This window comes from Mytilus galloprovincialis, chromosome 1, assembly GCF_965363235.1.
Source record: "Mytilus galloprovincialis chromosome 1, xbMytGall1.hap1.1, whole genome shotgun sequence".
In the NCBI taxonomy this organism is placed as follows: Eukaryota; Metazoa; Mollusca; class Bivalvia; order Mytilida; family Mytilidae; genus Mytilus; species Mytilus galloprovincialis.
Genome location: NC_134838.1, coordinates 41658398 through 41678672, shown reverse-complemented (window position 1 = coordinate 41678672; position 20275 = coordinate 41658398). Strand labels below are relative to the sequence as shown.

The following is a 20275-nucleotide window of genomic DNA, read 5'->3' as shown; positions in this document are numbered from 1 at the left end:
GATGATTTATTCACTTGCAAAGGAAAAAAAAAACAAATTTTAAGGGGAAACAAAGGTAAATCATTTGATTGACTGATTCGATCCACAAAAAAGTCATTCTTATACAGGTAAAAACATTGATAAACATAAATTTATTTATAATATGAAATTTAACAGACCTAGAAAAATCTAATTGCACGAGTTGCTTAATCTTTTTATATTTATATGTATGCTTATATCGCTTATATGGTCATCGAAGTTGTTCTGAGGTCAACTCGATAGTTAATTAGATGGCGTCCAGACTAAAATACACACAAAACGAAGTTACATAATATCGAGCTCATACCTGTAAACTGTTTATTTAAGACTTTCAATAGTTTGGATAAATGTTTAAATTGTTATAAATCAAATATGAGAATTTGAGTCAAATCGGTAAACAAAAATTCGACACCTGGTGACCCTTTAAAGAAATTACATTAAATGAAATTAGATTCTCTTTGGAATTACACAAGTTGCTTTTAGCTGCTTGATTAGATATATGATAGGTTAAATTCAATTGTATCAGAACATTGTTGCTATAAAAACATTAGAAAATAAAAGTGTGATTATATAGAATTGTTTAATATTTAAGCATAAAAGATTAAAACGAAAATTTAAACAATACACGTAAACATTCTGAGAGTTCTTTGGTTTGGTTGCTGTCTCATTGTAGATTCATTACTATTCATTTTTTTCTGTCTTAAATTTTATGGATTTGTGATTACATGTGAACCACAAATTTCAATGTTCATCGAATTGCTAACTATACATAGTAATATAAGCAAACTTTGGCAAAACCACCATTCCAAATATCCACAAAAAGTTTTCCGCAATCTACAAAAATTGGTACACACGAAAATAAATGATTCCACAGTAGTTTTATTTTCTCTACCTTTTGTCCGGAAATTCTAATCTTCAGGAAGTTTTCATCGTAGATTTCTCGAAAAGTTTGGAAATATATATTGACGAAGAAATGTTTAAAAAAATTACAAAACGAGACAACACGAGACAATAAAGATCAATTGAAGGGGATGCAAGCTTACCTTTTGATATGAAAAAAGAAGATGAGGAATAATTGCCAATGCGACAATCTTAAACGTGAGATAAGGTATAATCAACACAAGTAAGGTTTCCTTGTACCGAGAAAAGACGATGAGTTTGGAACAGCAAATGTCATGAGCTATTTTGGAATAGAATTAAGGGTGTCCTAATTTTAATCTTTTCATGTGATTGGTTTCGATATATGTTGTTATGAAAACATATCACCAACAACAACAAAAAAACAACGTAAAAAACATAGAGAAAACAAATTTGTTTACATAGTATTACAGAAACTATTAATAGCGATTGAAATCCTTACACCAAATACTTTTCAGAGTTCGATCACTTAAATCATCAATTCAAGAATTATAACATAATGCCTGCAAAAATATCTATGTTTGATAATAATATATATAAACATAAATTTAGTTTTAGTTTTACTAGATAATTAAACATGCTTTCAAACATAAAAAGCACTTACTACACTTAACCACCCAGTCGGCATGCGAATATATTGCATTACATTTTCCTTCTATTTATAGCCGAGTCCCAATGTTCTCGTCTGGCGTATTAAATTATAAGACTGGTACCTTTGATAACTATTAACACCACTGGGTCGACACCAGTGCTGATGAACGTTTCTTCCCCGAGGCTATCACCAGCCCAGTAGTCAAAACTTCAGTGTTTACTTAAATATCAATTATATAGTCATTTTTATAAATATCCTGCTAAAAAAAGTAAGATTGTTCGAAATACGAAGGATTTTTTTTTTTATCCCAGGCACAGATTACCTTAGTCGTATTTGGCACAACATTTTGGAATTTTGGGTCCTCAATGGTCTTCAACTTTGTACTTTGTTGGCTTTATAACTCTTCTGATCTGAGCGTTACTGATGAGTCTTATGTAGATGAAACGCGCGTCTTGCATATTAAATGATAAACCTGGTACCTTTGATAACTAATTCCAAAAACGTTTTCGAAAGGCCCGTCCTACAATTACCCATTTTTTTAACATCCTGGATTCATGACTGATTATTTCATGTCTGTCTCTGAACAAGTTAAATCATTGACAGACCAGATGCGCATTTCGACAACTATTTTTCTCCAGTGACGCTCGAGAAAATACAAAATCTTATATGAACTTAAAAAAAGAAGACAACTTTTTATAAATTCAATAAGGGCTGTCAAAGAAAAACGGACCACACCATAGCCGAACAAAAATCGACGAAAAGAAAAACAACAGTATCCTAAGCACTGCACCATGTACACAGAAAGTAAAAAAAACCTGCACGACACGAAACTAACCAAAATACAGATTTATCTCAAGCGAACTAGAACGATAAGCAAGTATTTGATAAAATGAACTTCATGGCATCATAAATTTTTCCCATGTTTAGTTATTATATGTTCCTTTATAATTACAGGCAATATGTCAGTAGTGCAGGCCAGAATTCATGAGAAATATAAATACAATTTTGAAAAAGTTCTAGAATTTCTGTTGAAAGGTCTGGAACATTTATCCGTGTTTATTCAGCACTTGAACGAAATAACTGGGGGTAGATGTCAAGATGATGACACATACATAGCTAAAGTCCTGTTTCCTTTGATTGAAAAGGCAAAAACGGAATTTGATGAAATGTCTACATACGCTGAAAGTTTATTACAACAGATAAATTCCGACTTCGAGCGATGCGTGGCTGATTTGAAGGTAAATAATGACAAATTAAAGGAAATAGATTCGGATCTAAATGAGTTGGAGAAAGAGTTACAGGGTACAAAGAAAGCTGTAGACAATGCCAATGATCAATGTAGAAGAAAAGGAGAAGATCTGTCCGCTGCCGAAAACGCACTCTCTGATGCAAGGCGTAAGCTCGATGACGCAAAAACAACCCAAGAAGCAACCGTTGCAGCTGGCGTATCAACAACATTAGTCTCGGCTTTCCTTACAATATTCGTTCCACCCGTGGGTATAGTTGGAATGGCAGCCGGTCTTGGAACAGGAATAGTAGGCATCACAGCCCTTGAAGAAGCAGTCTCGTTGTGTTCAAATAATTGTAGTTCTGCTCGTAATGAAGTGCAATCGAGTGAACTAGCGCTGGAAAAGGCAAAAAAGGCTAAAACTGAAGTAGAAAACAAGTTGGAAAGTGCAAACAAAAAGAAACAACAAATCAAGACCCAAATGGAAGACGTAAAATCTGATAAAAATAGACTTGAAGAATATCGAAACCTTATGATAATATTCGGTGAAGATTACAAGAAATTTCACCGCCAACTTTGCGATTTTTATGGCAAATATAAGATTTTAAGATGCGAAACTACTGGTGGATATTCACTTTGTATGCTTCAATCGCCAACAAAGATGCTAGGCGCTTCTCTCTCTTCTTTGTGTAAATGCGTGGCAATCCAAGCATTGTGTGAGCAGCCTATGCAAGCAGTTATGAGAAAACACCTGCTTCAGATTGAGTGTGTAAAATGGCAAACTGATGATGAATGTTTGGATATTGATCATCTCATTTAAGTATTATCTAAAATTGTAACATCTTTTTATCTTAAACTTGGTAATTCAGAATGCTCATAAAGTTTTACAATATGATTATTTTATTTAGAGTGTAAATTAAAGTCACAAATATAGTATACTAGATTATCATGTCATTAACATTTTGTCGATTCAACATTGCACCATAAACATTATGACAATTACTTATCTGCAAATAAAGCTTGTTGAAGATGTTAAATGAATAAACATACTTTATATACTAAAATACTTGAATTGCATAAATTAACAATACATAGAAAAAGATGAAAGAGAGAGAGAGACTTACATCAATTAAAATAGAACTGACGGTAAAAAGCATTTTCGCCTTCAAGTATCTCCTCAGATTTTAATACTAGAATGTACTGTATGAATAAAGGCAACAGTAGTATACCTGTGTTCAAAAGTAATAAGTTAACTGAGAAAAAACAATTCCGGACTACAAAATAAAACCAAAGGAAAGTCATCAACTATAAGAGGAAAACAAAGGATGACAACAAAACGTGATAGAAATATAGCACAAACACATGCAATTTTACCGTTTTCGTTTTTGATTATCGCTAGTTTGCTAACAACACATCGTTCTTTGAATTACTGAATATGAAAATAAGAAGATGTGGTTGGATTGCCAATGAAACAACTATTCACCAAAAGATCAACGCGTAATGTTTCAAGAAAGGTGCTACATGTCATCATAGACATACGGGCTTCAACAATGAGCAAACGCCATTACAAGTAGTGAGAGCTCTGACTGATTACTGATAACAAAGTTCAAAAGAGAATACGAACTACCTTATTTTAGTTAACAACAATAAAAGAGAAGAAAACACGGCAAACGGCAACCAGGCTTACTAACAAAATTGATATTTTTTATCGTTATGTCCGTTCGTTTGTTTGTTTCTGTCTGTAATTTGTATCTACACTTTTAAAAAACCTTTCTAAATTGTCCGTTTATAAATTTTGAAAGTATATTTATCTCACTAAGGCAAGATTGACTTAAGATGAATTTGGCTTTTTGTTAGATCCCTTGTGATCATATAGATCTTCAACTGTTTCAGTTCTTATACATCCTTGGCTTTCAAATATTCGGCGTTTGGAGTTACTAATGGAAATAAATACGGAAAAGCGCTTCGGGGATCGATAACTCTGCTAGAAGACTATCAGTGCCCGAGTACTCAGTAGACAGTACTTCGGTACTGATGTTATTTATATAACAATCCTTTCAAAATTTGTCCAGTTATAAATTTTGAAATTATAAAGAAACTAAGGTTTCAAGTTTCTTAGGCAAAGCTGATCTTAGATGGATTTTGTTATACAGCCTTGGCTTTCAAATATTCGGCTATTAGTGTTCATGATGAAGGTAAATCCAAAAAAGAGCGTTAGACGCACGAAATTTATAAGAGACGCACGAAATTTACAACGTGTTGGGTTTTTTGTTTTTTTTTTCTTAAATCGGAAATTAAATTTCACTTTAACTTTCGCAGAATCTGTGATTATTTTTAGAAATGTGCGCTTATAAAGAATTGGAGAAATTTATTTATGTGGTGTTCTCAAAGGTTTAGTTTCGACTTAACGATTCGTGGAAGGGCGGGACTAAACTCATCAAAGATACCAGAATTAAAATTTGATATTTACGTCAGACGCGCGTTTTGTCTACTAAAGACTCATCAGTGACGCTCTAATAAAAAATGATTAAAAGGTCAAATAAAGTATGAAGTTAGAGAGCATAGAGGACCAAATATTCCTAAAAGTTTGGACAAACACAGCTAAGGTAATCTATTCCTGAGGGAGAAAAGCCTTATTATTTCAAAAATTCAAAGTTTTGTAAACAGTTAATTTATATTTATAGACATATCAATGATAAGTCTAGTCAACACATGCACAGTAGTGCTGACTACTGGGCTTGTGATACCCTCGGGGAAATAAATCTCCAACAGCAGTGGCATCTAAGGCGTTCCGTTTCGACACCTCCGTCAACAATTACAGTCCACAGGGACTCGGTTAGCAGATTGAAATTTTGTTAATCAATGATTTTTATATTTTTGTTAAGTATTTTCTGTCTATTTGTATTACTTTATTAACGTATTTGACGATGTCATCGATTTTTCTTTGTTTTTTTAGCAATGTGCACTTTACTATCCATATCCTGTTTTTTTCAGTATACGGATATGGATAGTAAAGTGCACATGGTTCATTGAATTTTTTTCATAGTAAATAAAATAAAGTAGTTTTGGGATGATTCACAATCACAAAAATAAATTGCTTAAATAGTTATCGAAGGTACCAGGATTATAATTTAGTACGCCAGACGCGCGTTTTGTCTACATAAGACTCATCAGTGACGCTCATATCAAAATATTTATTAAGTCAAACAAGAAATAACATCCATTCAATTCAGGGTCCACTCGACTCGACTATATCTGATGTTCCTGTATTTATGTCTTTTTCTTATCTAATGAACAGTTTAAAAAAAGAAGATGTGGTATGATTGCGAATGAGACAACTATCCACAAAAGACCAAAATGACACAGACATTAACAACTATAGGTCACCGTACGGCCTTTAACAATGAGCTAAGCCCATACCGCATAGTGAGCTATAAAAGGCCCCGATAAGACAATATAAAACAATTCAAACGAGAAAACTAACGGCCTTATTTATGTAAAAAAAAAATGAACGAAAAACAAATATGTAACACATAAATAAACGACAACCACTGAATTACAGGCTCCTGACTTGGGACAGGCACATACATAAATAATGTGGCGGGGTTAAACATATTAGCGGGATCCCAACCCTCTCCCTAACCTGGGACAGTGGTATGACAGTACAACATAAGAACGAACTATAAAAATCAGTTGAAAAAGGCTTAACTCATCAGATGGACAAAAATAAGTTTAATATAGCTTTTAATATTTTTTAATTGTTTTAAATTATCACAGGTTTTTAGTCTGTCTATGTAACCAGGTTGTCTTGGTCGTATAATAAAATAAACACCTCAGGATCAATGGATTCGTTTTATTGTGTAATAATTACATTAGATGTATGTTTCATTATAATATTTTATTCTGATTGGCTAACTGCACATCACGTGTTATTCCGTAAGCAGTTGCATTGCTCAATACAACTTTTCATTCATGATAACACGTGCTCCAACAATAAAGTGCACAGGTGAATTAAAAAATAAAATATATAAAATTCGTGTTTTCATAATCATAGCTAAAATATGTAATTATAAGTATTGAATGTTTTTTTTTGTAACTTTATAGGGTTGTAAAAGCGTTGACCGTGCGTACATTTTTAGAATGAAGCGCTTCCGCGCTTCATACAAAATGAACTTCGGTCAACGCTTTTACACCCCAATAAATTTACAAAAAGAAGCATTCAATTCTTAAATATATGAAATGACACTGCAATACAAACACAAATAATCAGTACAAAGAAAGATAACTCTATTCATTCTAGGTGACTATGCCTAAAATACAATACTCAAATATCCCCTACTGGACAACTATGGTTTTCCATGTTATTTACAAACAAATCTATATACATAGAATGTTAACCATGGGAAATATTGTTCTCATCACAAATTACACATTTTAACCTTAAACATGTTGTATTCTACCAAATATTCTTCTGATAGTCATTTACGGATCATTCCATTCAAATTAATAACATTGAATTAGTACACATAAAGCAAAGTGTACAGTAACATAACACAATAAGCTTATTAAAACAAATATTAAAGCCATGCTCAAGACAAATGTTAAGCAACAAAACACACATATAAACAGAATACAAAACCTACCATGTATGAGGTACATAGGTCCTGTATTTCCAATATGGAATCTTCTATTTCTGCATGACATACGAACAGTATGGTTCAAATATCTGTAATAAAAGTATTATCATAACTATTTGTGTTTATAGATTACGCATTAAATTATCCAATCATTTAATAGTTAAAAATACGTCTTAATGTACATATTTACTATTGTATCTCTTACTATTACTTCTTTTCCCTAAACTGAGTTATTCATATAATTTTACTGTTTATGGCTGAAATACTTACAAAATGATTTACTTGACTGTGTCAATTTAGTTAAACTGATTTAAACAATATTTAATATACTTTTATATGTTTTAAACTATTTTATACACCTTTAACTCTGAAATCATTCATTCTGACCATTCATACAAAATCATCTATACAATCCATTCATATCAGTATTTTAGTATGAATGTGAAATATTAAGTAGAGAAAAACTGACCTTATAACAGAATAAAAGATATCATGAGTGAGTCCCGCATGTTTTGACCAATACATTCAGTTTGGCCATACTATCTAGCGTGACAGCTCTTGAGTAGAGTGAGGTTGTAGTGTCTAAAGTAAAGAAGTTTCTCACTGCGGAAGTAAGTTTTTTAAATCTTTGTTAGATGTAGTTAATGATTTCAATGTACTTTGTTGATAACAGCTGGTTTTTGTGTTTAAATGCTGTTTTTATAATTAATGTACTTAAATGAAGTTTGCGTCTGCATTGGTTGCAACGCGTATTGAGAACTGCCCCGTAAGTCTGGAAGTGTTGTATGATTTAAAGCTTTAAGTGGCGTTTGCATAGGTTGCAGCGTTTAATAAAAATATTGTAAGAGATTTTTGTTAAATATACCTAGGGAGAAGAAGTCTCCGAATTTTGCGTTATTGCCGAGATATTGAAAATAACTTTTAAGGAGAATGTTTTTGTTTTAGTTCATTCTAGGAGTTTAAAAGCAGATTTATTTTATTGAATATTCAAGGGTTAATTTAGAAAAAAAGTTATTTGTATCTTCAATTTATGACAAAGACAGCCCGCATTGCACGATTTTTAATGGCGGATTTGTAATGGGATTACTAAATTTGTTTTTATCAATTTCAGCTATGGCTCAGGTATTGAAGCCTAATTGCTCCCTGTCGGGGAAAAGTTTAATCCCGATCATTTTGAAGGTAAAAAATGCAGATGCAGAAGCGGTTTTAGAGCTTTCAAGACTGAAAAAAGATGAACCTTTAGAGAGTTTAACAAAAGTCGAATTAATTGCTCAGTTTGAGAAGCTGACAGGTAATTTATAATTTATTATAACGTTTTCTTAAGACTTTCAGAGAACCTTGTATTCAAAGTAAATATGGCTTTAATGTTGTTGTTTTTTTTTTTTGATAATTTAGCTTCAATTGACCGATAATGCTCTTTTGAACAAATATTTTTGTTAGAAATGTAGATCTGCATCTGGTGCAATAAAATTAGCTTTCGGTTTATACGTTAATTTTTGTTATTTAATGTCATCAGAAGTTATGATTTTATTGACGGTAAACAAGTTACCTCCGGGTTTTTCGCTTTTCACGGTTCGTGATTTTTTACACATTACATGTATACATGAAATTGTATCTGTTCCGAGGCGATTGATTGATTAATGATTTTATTTAATTCCAGATGAATCCGTTAAAGATGTATTAATTCTTCTGTGTGGGAAGGATGAAAGTATTGAGAATGTGAGACTTCTAGTGCATGAAAGCATATTGTTGGCTAATTCTGTTGGTGCTAGAGGTCAGAGGTTAAGTAATCCGAATACACATACACCAGCGGCGAAAGGTATGAATGTTTTTTTTTTACCTTATTCTTTGAATAAGTTTGCTTGTCCGTCTGTCCTAATTTAGCCCTTTTTAAATGCTTATCGAAGATTTGTAACATAATGATTATGGACCTTTATGTAGGCCTTTGTTTATTTAAGTGATATAGCATTCACGGCAACAGATGTAGTCTTGTTTTGTTGCATGTTATGGAAATCTGGATTTCTTGCTAAGTAAAATTATTTTTTTACAGAAAATAATTTTATATAGTTTTTCGTTATTTGCTTTTACACTTAATTTTGTTTCATGGCTATCTACATTTACAGCTTACGAATGTTATTTAGGGCAAGGCATTGTCCTGTATTTGTATTGATAGTATGTTTTGATTTCTTGATGTTTCTTTTGATATATATTTAAAAACTGTTGCAAGGAAGTTTAGTTTTTTCGTTTTGTTTGTTGCAGGAAGTGATAGTAAAGCGGCTCCGAGAGACCCATACACAACAAACCAGCAGCTGTAAGCAATTAGACAAGGCCTGGATGAGTTGAAGATAAATTCAAAGGTTTTACAGGTAGATGAAGCACTATCTTACGTTAGAACGTTGGCAACAAGACCAAAACTTACAACACCAGGAGTATTACTTGCGGCCATCGAAATGTTGGTTGGTGCAGCTAACAAAGCGAATCATAAGGACTGTTCTTCGTTTTCAAAATCTTTTTCAATGTGTAAAAAATACGAAGATAATGTTGATTTTTGTGGGCTCGTCTTAAAGTTATTTGGTTCCAAGGAGGACAAGAAGATTTACTCCTTAATTTCAGACTAGGCAAAATCTAAAAAATACGAGGAACCATCAGGGACAAAGGAGAAGCAGCATATATAAGTTGCTCCACCTACCTCAACTCCTGCATTTCCTTTTCCTTGATATGGATATCAGAATCCAGGTTTTGATTTCCCGTATCCTAATTTTTATCTAGGGCCAAACTATAATTCATGTGGTTTTAGGCCTCACAGAATGCAAGGAGGTAAGGACAGGAGAGTGTAAAACCGTGTATGCTATTTTTGCAAGGAGTCGGGACATTTTATTGCAAATTGTCCAAAGATGAAAAAAGACAATTAATTTTGTATTTTGTGTATTTTTTAATTTTAATCTTTTAAATGCCTTTCCCAGGAGCTTCGATCTCCAGTGAAATATTTTCACGCGGGCAAGGGTTGATTGTCTCTCTCCTTTATCTTATTTTATAAATCTTAAGCAATTTTTCAGAGTTGAAAAGATTTTCTTTTTTGTTAATTTTAGAATATCAGGGTTCATGAAGCTTTGGCTAAGAAAGAAGAGTTTGATCCAGAAATTCTAGATTGGGAGTAAAAATCGGGTTTCGATCCATCTAGCGTTAAAATAAGAAAGCAAAGTGACATACATTCAGTAAATTATAAAGGAGAGATCGCCCAACCCTCTGATGCTTACCAAATGTTGAAGAGGTTGTACATTGTAGCGACTATGATTTTGAGGATCTGTCTTTTTTAGATCCTAACTTTTTCATAGCAGGAAATTTAATGTCTTGTTCAGAACAATGGGAGTAAATAGGTTGTCCTGGTGAAATTTTGGACTGGATTAAACACGGGGTAGATATTAGGCCCATGTTTAAACATTTTAAGGGAAATTTGGAGGGTCGTTGTTTTGATTCAAGCCTTCCCCAACATGCTTATTTTCAAAATTCTGCTAGTTGCAAAGGATTTGAGAAATTTCTGTGTGACACTTTATTAGAAAGAATAGCCAATGGATCATTAACTGTAATTGACAGAGTTGGGGAATGTGATCCGCCGTTCCTTATTTTACCTATCACCATTGAGCCATCAAAACCATGTATGTGCCATGATGAAAGATACTTTAATTTATGGATTAAGGATTTCCCTTTTTCTTTAGATACTCTTAAAGAGGTTCCTAAATTAATAGTAAAGGATTCTTTCATGGCACCTCTTGATAATAAGTCTGATTATGATCATATACTTTTAAATCCCAACTCTAGACAGTATTTTGGAATCCAGTTTGCAGGCTGGTACATGGTTTTAAACTCTCTTCCTTTCGGCTTCAAAGCTAGTGCTTTTATTTATCACACTACTTGTCTGGTTCCAATCAGCTATTGTCGCTCCCTTGGTGTACCTTCTCTATTGTACATAGATGATTGGTTAGTTTGCGAGTTTAAAAATACAAATTTGAAGAAATCAGGTCATGCCGGATTGGAAAAAAGTCTGTTCATTCTTTGTCAGGTTCTTGTTAGATTATGATATTTTTAAACTTGGCCAAGTGTTATTTTATACCAACCAGGTGTTTGAAATTCTTGGGAATGTTTTGTGACTCAGCTACACTGGCCTATATCTTGCCGGAGCAGAAAAAAGAATCATTTAGAATTTTAAGGGAATCTATCCTTGATGACAATGACGTAGGCATTAAAACCCTTCAACTTTTTGCAGGAAAATGTATTTCATTTTTTCTTGCTGTCCCCTCTGCCAGATTGTTTTCAAGGGAAATCAATAGCCTTGCTTCTAGAAATAGTAAGAAAATTAGCATTTACAAAGAGTTAAAAGAAGAATTAGAATATTGGCGTTTTTTTTTGGGGGTTTTTTTTTTTGATAATTGGAAGGGAACTGCCTCTTGGAGATTAGAACCCCATTTACAATTGATTTTAGCAACTGACTCGTCGCTTTTTAAGTGGGGTGTTGAAGAATCTTAATAAATCATGCGTTGTGTTTTTCTATACGTTTAATCGTCGTGATAGCTAATGCATATAATATAACGTCACAGAGTAAAGCGGTATGGTAACAACGTAATGTTTGTACTTCGCGTATTTTCCGACATTCTGGGGGCCGACAAAAGTACAATATGTAACGAAAATAAAAAATGTAAATTCACAATATAGATAAATGAATAAATTTAAAATTAATGTCCATCTCAAATAAAATAATCAAATTCCTTAACCTTGACTGAACACAATTACAGTTTATCTTTTAGTCCATTCGTGGATGTTTCTTCTAGCACACAGTCACGATAACTTCACTCAGCAGTAATTTTCTTAAGCGTTATAAGTTCCTGTCCTGTATCTATGTGGCTTGTTGACTCCAACAGTTGAGGGTGTGTTTGTTCAGGCGGTCTAGGTAGCAAGTTACTTCCTTGGAGAGTTTCCTCAAATTGGTTGATGTACGATCTACTTTGTACGAGCCATTGCGATGGGTTTTCTGGTCTTCTTTTGGCAACGGTCATGCCTGAAGGAATATCATCTGGATGGTCATGTTTCCAAGGCAACCTTTCTGTGGAATAGCCTTTCTCGTTTTCAATAGCTGTGTTCTTGTCTGTAATGACGTTTACAAGAACTGTTGACGACTGGTTGATGTTTCTATTGATCGGTCCTGATAATAGATATCCGATCTTTGACTGAACAGCGGTGGGTCCGTTTCCTCTAATTACTTTGTCCTCGATAATGTCCCAATAGTGGTCGGCGCCTATGAGTAAGTCGATTTCAAAACGTTCTGTACTTTGCACAGAATGTGCAAGTTTAATTTCTCTTAAGTGTGGCAAGCTCCTTGAAGTCTGGGAAATATTGTTCTCAATTAGGACGGCAATTTCCGGAACAATGAGTGTGTTAATAAGCACCTTTTCTCCTGTGTCGGTCTGTAGTTGTATTGTTGCAGTGTCTAAGTTACGAACTTTCTGAGATAAATCTCCGAACGCAGACAGTTGAATGCTGACATTTTCTGTTGGTTTAATTTCTAGTTTATCAGCCAAATTCTGAGTTATGAAAGAACGCTGTGCTCCCTCGTCAAATAATATGTTACATTCTACTTCTTGGTCGTTATATATAACTGGCGCAGTTGCTGTTTTCAGGAGAATGTCCTGACTTTGTTGTGATAAATGCATTACTCTAATCTCGTTTGGTATTTCCACTTCATTTATTGCTGACTGTTGTATTGTAGGCTCCGGTTTCGTACCCGGAATGACCTCTTTATCTTTACATATGCTAGTGTGATGCATTCCGTTACACTTTTTGCATCGTTTAGTAGACTGGCATGCGGCCACTCGGTGTGACCCTAAACAGTTAAAGCATAACTCTTTCTGTTTTACAATTTGATTTCTTGTGTTTGCGTCTGTTACTTCAGTGCACTCCGTCGGATAGTGCTCACCTGAACAGAATATACATGTACGTGTATTTACCTTCTTGCGTGTGTCTGTGGAATTACCCTTGTTGAATGTATGTGATTGCGTACCCATGAAAAATGCAGTGGCGTACAATCTGTCTGAATCTGTGACTCCTTCTCCAGCTTCGAGTATGTCGATCTCTTTAGTTATAGATTTGCGTAGATTGTTCAATATCAAATTATCTTTCCCGTGTTCTCGTGCAATATTCTTTCTTATGTCAATCGGTAACTTGTCCAAAACTACAGGTACCAAAAGCGAACCATACATCTCTGGTGTTTGACCAAGTGACTCTAATCCTCGTACGTATGATTCTAATCTGTCTCCGTAAGACCTCAAACTAAAAGCATCATTTGTCGGTGCGGGTAAATTCATGAGTGCTTTCATGTAAGCATGTATAAGTTTGCTAGGTTGTCCGAACCGATCTCTAAGAAGGTTCACTGCGGTTTCGTAGTTACCATTAGTCAAAGCGAAACCCTCTACTGTTTGCGCGGCGCTTCCCTCTAGCTGGGCTTTAAGATAATTAAACTTTTGGATTGGCGTTAATGTCTCGTTGTAGTGTATAGATGACTCGAAACAATCCCAAAATGTTTGCCACTTGAGAATATCTCCATTAAAATAGGGTAAGTCTAACTTTGGAAGCCTATGGTAATTAGTTTTTGAAGATCTCGGTTCTGACGGGACTTGAAACATGACATTCTCTGACGGACGGGTATGCACTGCAGGGGCGTTAATTGAATACTGCTGGTTTATAGAATCTATTGCACATCTGTTCATATCAACTCTAGCTTCGGGTGTGAAATTATATGCGTCTGGGTTAAGTCTGCTCGTTGAAGGACCAACAGTATCATGCGAAATTATAGTATTTGTTTCAACATGTTCAAAGGACTTAATAAATTTCCGAATTTGTCTAATTTTACAATCAAGTTCGTACATATACTCATCTGAGTCGGTGATTTCCTGCTCCAGATTTTCCTCCGATGTCTGTTCCAAAAGTCTGTTATTCAGGTCAATCAATGTTTTCTGTTTCTGCGTGACGGCATCATCAAGGGCTTTAACTTCGTCAACTTCTGTGTCTGTTTTTTACTTTAACTCGTCGAATTTCACCAGTAGCTTCGTGACGGCTCCTTTGTGTCCAGCACGAACTGACTTCAGCTTTGAATCCATATATATCCTGGTCACGGCACCATTAAATGTTGAAGAATCTTAATAAATCATGCATGTGTTTTTCTATACGTTTAATCGTCGTGATAGCTAATGCATATAATATAACGTCACAGAGTAAAGCGGTATGGTAACAACGTAATGTTTGTACTTCGCGTATTTTCCGACATGGGGTGCCTTTATGATTTGCAAAGAGGTTACGGTAGAGTTTGGTGAATTTTGGAAAGAGAACGATAGGTCGTCTCCTACTACACTCCCTCTGCTTGTTAAAGAGAGAATAGTCGACTCTCGAGTTGACGCGTTTTGTGATAATCTTGCGGTAGTTAATGCTTGGAGTAATCAAGGAAGTAGAGACCCCTCGTTTTAATGCAGTTTTTTCGGAAGATATTCACTCTTTCAAAAACAGTTAACATGGACCTACGTCTTGTGTATGTTAGTTCTAGTAGAAACCCTGCTGACAAGGAGTACGGGAAGTTAAGATTATCAGATGCTTTGTTATCTCATATGAAATTGAAGTTTGTTGAACAGAGGTTTGGTCCCAACACTTCAGATTTGATGGCATTTGACTCGAATTCCCAATTCACATATAATCCCGCTGGCCACGTTATTACCGGTGACCTCAACATTGTTAATAACACTTCTCTACGAAATGTGTTATCGAAAGGTCCGAAATATCGTGAGCCTAAATCCATCAATTGGAAATTCAACTTTAAAATTTTGATGGATTCAGTTGAGGATTATGCCAGGCAATGGGCTAAGCGCGAGAAGGAAGACGTAGACACTCTTTCAGAATGGATTAAGGCAGTGAGGTCGTTGATACAAATCAGAATTAAGAAACTGAATGGGTCTGTCAATGCCCATGCTACGTCAATCTTTAAAGACCCAAATGTTGCAAAACACCTATCCTACCTCCATGACAAATATGTTGTTGTCCCCGCAGATAAAGTCCCAAACAACATCGTTTTTGTATGTAAAACTCATTACATTAACTGCTTGATAAACGAATTAGGTATTGACAATTCACTTGGAAACTCAACATACTTACCAAAGAGGAAATCCTGGATAATCATAGGTCTGTTCTGTGTTCCTTTGGAATTTCAACCAAAGATGAAGAACTGGATCTGCCATCACTGTATTTGATACCGAAACTACATAAGTGTCCTTACAAACAACGGTATATTGCTGGGTCTTCCGAGTGCTCCACAAAACCTCTTTCTAAATTATTAACATCTATTTTATCAGCAATCAAAGACGGGCTTCAAAGTTATTGTGAAACTGCCTATTCTAGAGAGGGCGTGAATCAGATGTGGATACATAAAATTTCCAAAGATCTTTTAGAGTACATACAATCTAACTCTCTTTCATCTTGTAACAGTATTAAAACATTTGAATTTTCTACTCTGTACACTAGTATTCCACATTTCAAACTAAAAGACAAATTGAAAGAGTTGGTATTGCTTTGCTTCGTAAAAAAGAATGGCCAACGTAGATACAAGTATCTTGTCTTAGGGAGGGATAAATTCTACTTTGTAAAGGATCACTCTGATTTGAACAAAAAATTCTCTGAAACTGATATCAAGATGCTTGATTTCTTGATTGACAACATATTTGTTACGTTCGGAGGACGTGTTTTTCAACAGACTGTCGGCATTCCAATGGGAACAAACTGTGCCCCTCTACTTGCCGACTTGTTTCTTTATTATTATGAGGCTGACTTCATGCAGGAACTTCTTAGGAAGAAAGATAAGAAGTTAGCACTATCCTTTAACTCTACTTTTCGCTATATAGATGATGTTCTTTCACTAAATAATTCAAAATTTGGTGACTATGTGGAACGCATCTATCCAATCGAGCTAGAGATAAAGGATACTACAGATACAGTTAAGTCGGCCTCATATCTTGACTTACATCTAGAAATTGACAATGAGGGTCGGTTGAAAACAAAACTTTACGACAAAAGAGATGATTTGAGTTTTCCAATTGTGAACTTTCCATTTCTAAGTAGCAACATTCTGGCAGCACCTGTATACGGGGTATATATCTCCCAATTGATACGATATTTCCGTGCTTGCATTTCTTATCATGATTTTCTTGATAGAAGGTTGCTGCTCACAAGGAAGCTATTAAACCGAGAGTTCCAAATGGTGAAGTTGAAATCATCCCTTCGTAAATTTTACGGACGCCATCACGAGTTGGTTGACCGTTATGGAATAACCGTATCACAAATGATATCGGATATGTTCCTTACGTCGTAACTACAATCCCCTTCCCTTTCCTGAATGTGACCTACCGAATTAGACTATTTACCGGATTTGTTATCACATAAGCAACACGACGGGTGCCGCATGTGGAGCAGGATCTGCTTACCCTTCCGGAGCACCTGAGATCACCCCTAGTTTTTTGGTGGGGTTCGTGTTGTTTATTCTTTAGTTTTCTATGTTGTGTCGTGTGTGCTGTTGTTTGTTTGTCTTTTTCATTTTTAGCCATGGCGTTGTCAGTTTGTTTTAGATTTTTGAGTTTGACTGTCCCTTTGGTATCTTTCGTCCCTCTTCTATGAATGATAATAATGATAATCCTTCAAAACATGTTACACCATTCCCCACAGTTTTTTCAGATGGCATTAATGTTTTTTTCTCAGGACTTGAATTTGGAAAAAAAAACTTATGTGTTCCCCCCTTTTTGTTTATTTTTTGCCGTTTTGAAGTTTTGTGCTCAGATCGGGGTTAAGAGTTGCACATTTGTGGTTCCTGAGTTGTTTCCAAGACCAGTGTGGTGGCCTTTTTTCTTGGAACATGTGTCTGTATGGGATGTTTTAGCTGAACGAAATGAACATAAAGCCCTGTTGTACCCATCTACTAAAAGGTTTAAGTTGGACACTAATGCTTTACCATGGCGTTTAATTGTCGCACGACTTCATTTTTAGTTTAACCTTTTTGTAGAATGGTGTACCACGTGTTTAGCTGCCAGCAGAACAGTGTTTAGTGTGTGGTTATGCAAATGAATCAATTTTGCCAGTCATGTGGACAAAAACCAATTTTGATTGAAAGTTCGGAAAAAATCACAAGTAATTGTTCAGTGGAAAGGCGTTTGAGATATTTAGACAGTTTAGTTGGAAGCACTAGTTATATTTAAGAAAAAAACTTTCGCTGGAAAAAGAGTTTGAGTAGTTTTTATTTGGAGGTGAACCTGTTAAGTGTCTAAAATCCGCTTTCCCTTTAGATGTGAGGCGATTTATGGTCATGAGGGATTCAAAGGGAAAAACTCAAGTACATGACTTAACATGTGAATTTCTTGGTAAGTTTGGTATTCATTCATGTCAGTGTCCGTTAAGGTTAGCAGCGGGAACTGTTCATTCTATGCTGGGACAATTAAAAGCTATATTTGAATCTAATGGTCGGGGTTCTGAGTGGATGAAATAACTAAAATTAGTAATCCTGTGTGTAGTCCAGAGGTAGACAAATATTTGCATACTATTCAGTTTGAGCAGTCAAAATCCCATGTTGTACAAAAACAGGTAAAACCTCTGTTTTTAGACAAACTCCGATCAATTAGTGTTCATATTGATGATTTGTTGTTGGATCCTGTTTTGAAATCCTCTGAAAGATTCATATTTCTTAGAGATCAAGCTTTCTTCTAACATGCGCGTAGCTACGTTTACGTCAAAACGCCCGGGCGTACACTTGAATTTGGTAAAAAAAAATATTTTCATATAAATAAGAATAAAGGAATTGGTTAACAGTACATCAACCTTCTAATTCTTTCTTCAATGGCTTGTAATTGCGAATAAAAGTGACGAAAATTAGTTTCATATTATTTCTGTCAAATTCTAAATCTACCGTTAATTCTATACTCTCTCTCCTTTATTTTTTTTTAAGCAATTCATTATGAGCTAAGATTCGATATGTGGTTTTCATTTTTTGTCGAGCCATTGACATTTATGTCGCGAAAGCGAGCTATTTTGATCGTAAATTTCGTCGGCAGTGCCAATATTATAACTATGTACATGCAGGTTCATTACGTTGTTTTAGTTTTAAGATATAAATAATTTTGTCAAACATTTGTGAAATTTTACGGTAGCTGGACAAAAACTGTTTATGCTCAAACGAGTATCCAGAGCATAATGACGAAATTATATCGTGATGAGTTTTCCCGTATTTTTTTTATTATTTTTTTTTTTTGTATCTTTTTTGCCTTTACAGTCTAAGTTAAAATTTAAATTACATATCAATTACTTTGTTAAACCTTCGTCGAATTCACTTAAACTTCCTTGAAGTGGTTTTTTTTTCATGGTTAATTTCAGAAGCCATTTTTTTTCGTTCCTATTTTAGTTTTTGCGCGATTTAAGTCAGACGATCTGGTCGCCGTTTAGTAACACATTGCAAGCTTTCAAATACTTGTAAGATCTAGTTACGTTGCTACATCAGATCGACAGATTCAGAAGCCATCGCTCTGCTAGGTTCAATTTCAGATGAAAAAATTTTACGAAAGAAGTCGAAAACACTTTTCTGCGATTGATCCATCTTGTTTTCATAAAGTAAAATAATCCTAAATGAAAGACCACGCATACTGCTTCGGTAATGATTGAAGGTTATCCACGGCTCCCTTCAATCATAGTTAAAGGTAACTGGTTTTGACGTTTACTCCAAATTAAACCAATGACCGTCATTAGATTCATTCTAAATAGATTTTAAACACAAAAATAGATTAAACATAAAAATTGATGAGTTTTCAATGACAGGAATTTTATGACATTCTCTATTACTCTTAATTTTTTTTGGGCCTGGAACCGCTTGGGCATTCAGGCCCCTTACCGAGGTTCGGGCGTACACGTAAAAATGACCTAGCTACGCCACTGGCTAATACAGGGGTTTCTGATCTATATTCGAGTCGTTTTGTGAGGTCAATAAACTTTCCAGTGCTTTTCAGTGACAATTTGAAGAGTTTAAGGTAAAAGTTTGATATACTTTTGATGCTTGTTTAATTAATTTTTGTATTTTGAGGGAATTACATGTATGTACTACCACTATTTATGTATATTGAATATGACTTGCTTGTATTTTTTAGGGATAGTATGTATAACTATAAGTATGAAGGTATGTAAAAATATGAGAATTTCTTAAATTGGACTTGCCTCTATTTTTCGAGGGATAGTATGTATTACTATTTTGTACATGTGTGTTAAAATTGAATTTTGTAAGGACTGTATTGAATATACTTTTCTTTAATAAATATTACTTTTCATAATCTATTTTACGTAATTTGTTTTGAAAACAAGATTATAAGGCAGCAACCATTTGATTTTCTGGGGGGGGGGGGGGGGGGGGGCTATGGTGTTTTTTTCTGTGCAAACTTTTTTTTTCGCCTGCGGCGAAAAACAATCTATTTTTTTCGCAACAAGTCGAAAACAATTTTTTTCTTTCAATTTTAGCATTACATATAGTGGCAGCTGAGGGTGAAACAAACAATTTTTTTTCTCAGAATCAAAAACAAATTATTTTTTTCTCCAAAAACTGGAAACAAACTTTTTTTTCCAAAAAAAACCATAGCCCCCCCAGAAAATCAAATGGTTGCTGCCTAAGAGGGAGACTTGTGGTTTCTATTTAGATATGCGATTTGCTTACATCGACAACATTTTGATGATGGCTTGTTACCTGTCTCATTGGTAATAAAACCACATATGATTTTATATGGACAAAAATGCAAATGAATCAATTTTGCCAGTCATGTGGACAAAAAC

The 20275-nt window shown here is 34.5% G+C and overlaps 1 long non-coding RNA gene across 1 annotated transcript; it reads left to right on the top strand.

Moving 5' to 3' along the window:
- The first annotated feature begins 23 nt into the window (after window positions 1-23).
- LOC143074764 (uncharacterized) lies at window positions 24-3820 on the top strand. The gene is made up of 2 exons (XR_012978070.1): window positions 24-1126; window positions 2483-3820. It is a non-coding gene; the product is annotated as an uncharacterized LOC143074764 (long non-coding RNA).
- The last annotated feature ends 16455 nt before the right edge of the window (window positions 3821-20275 follow it).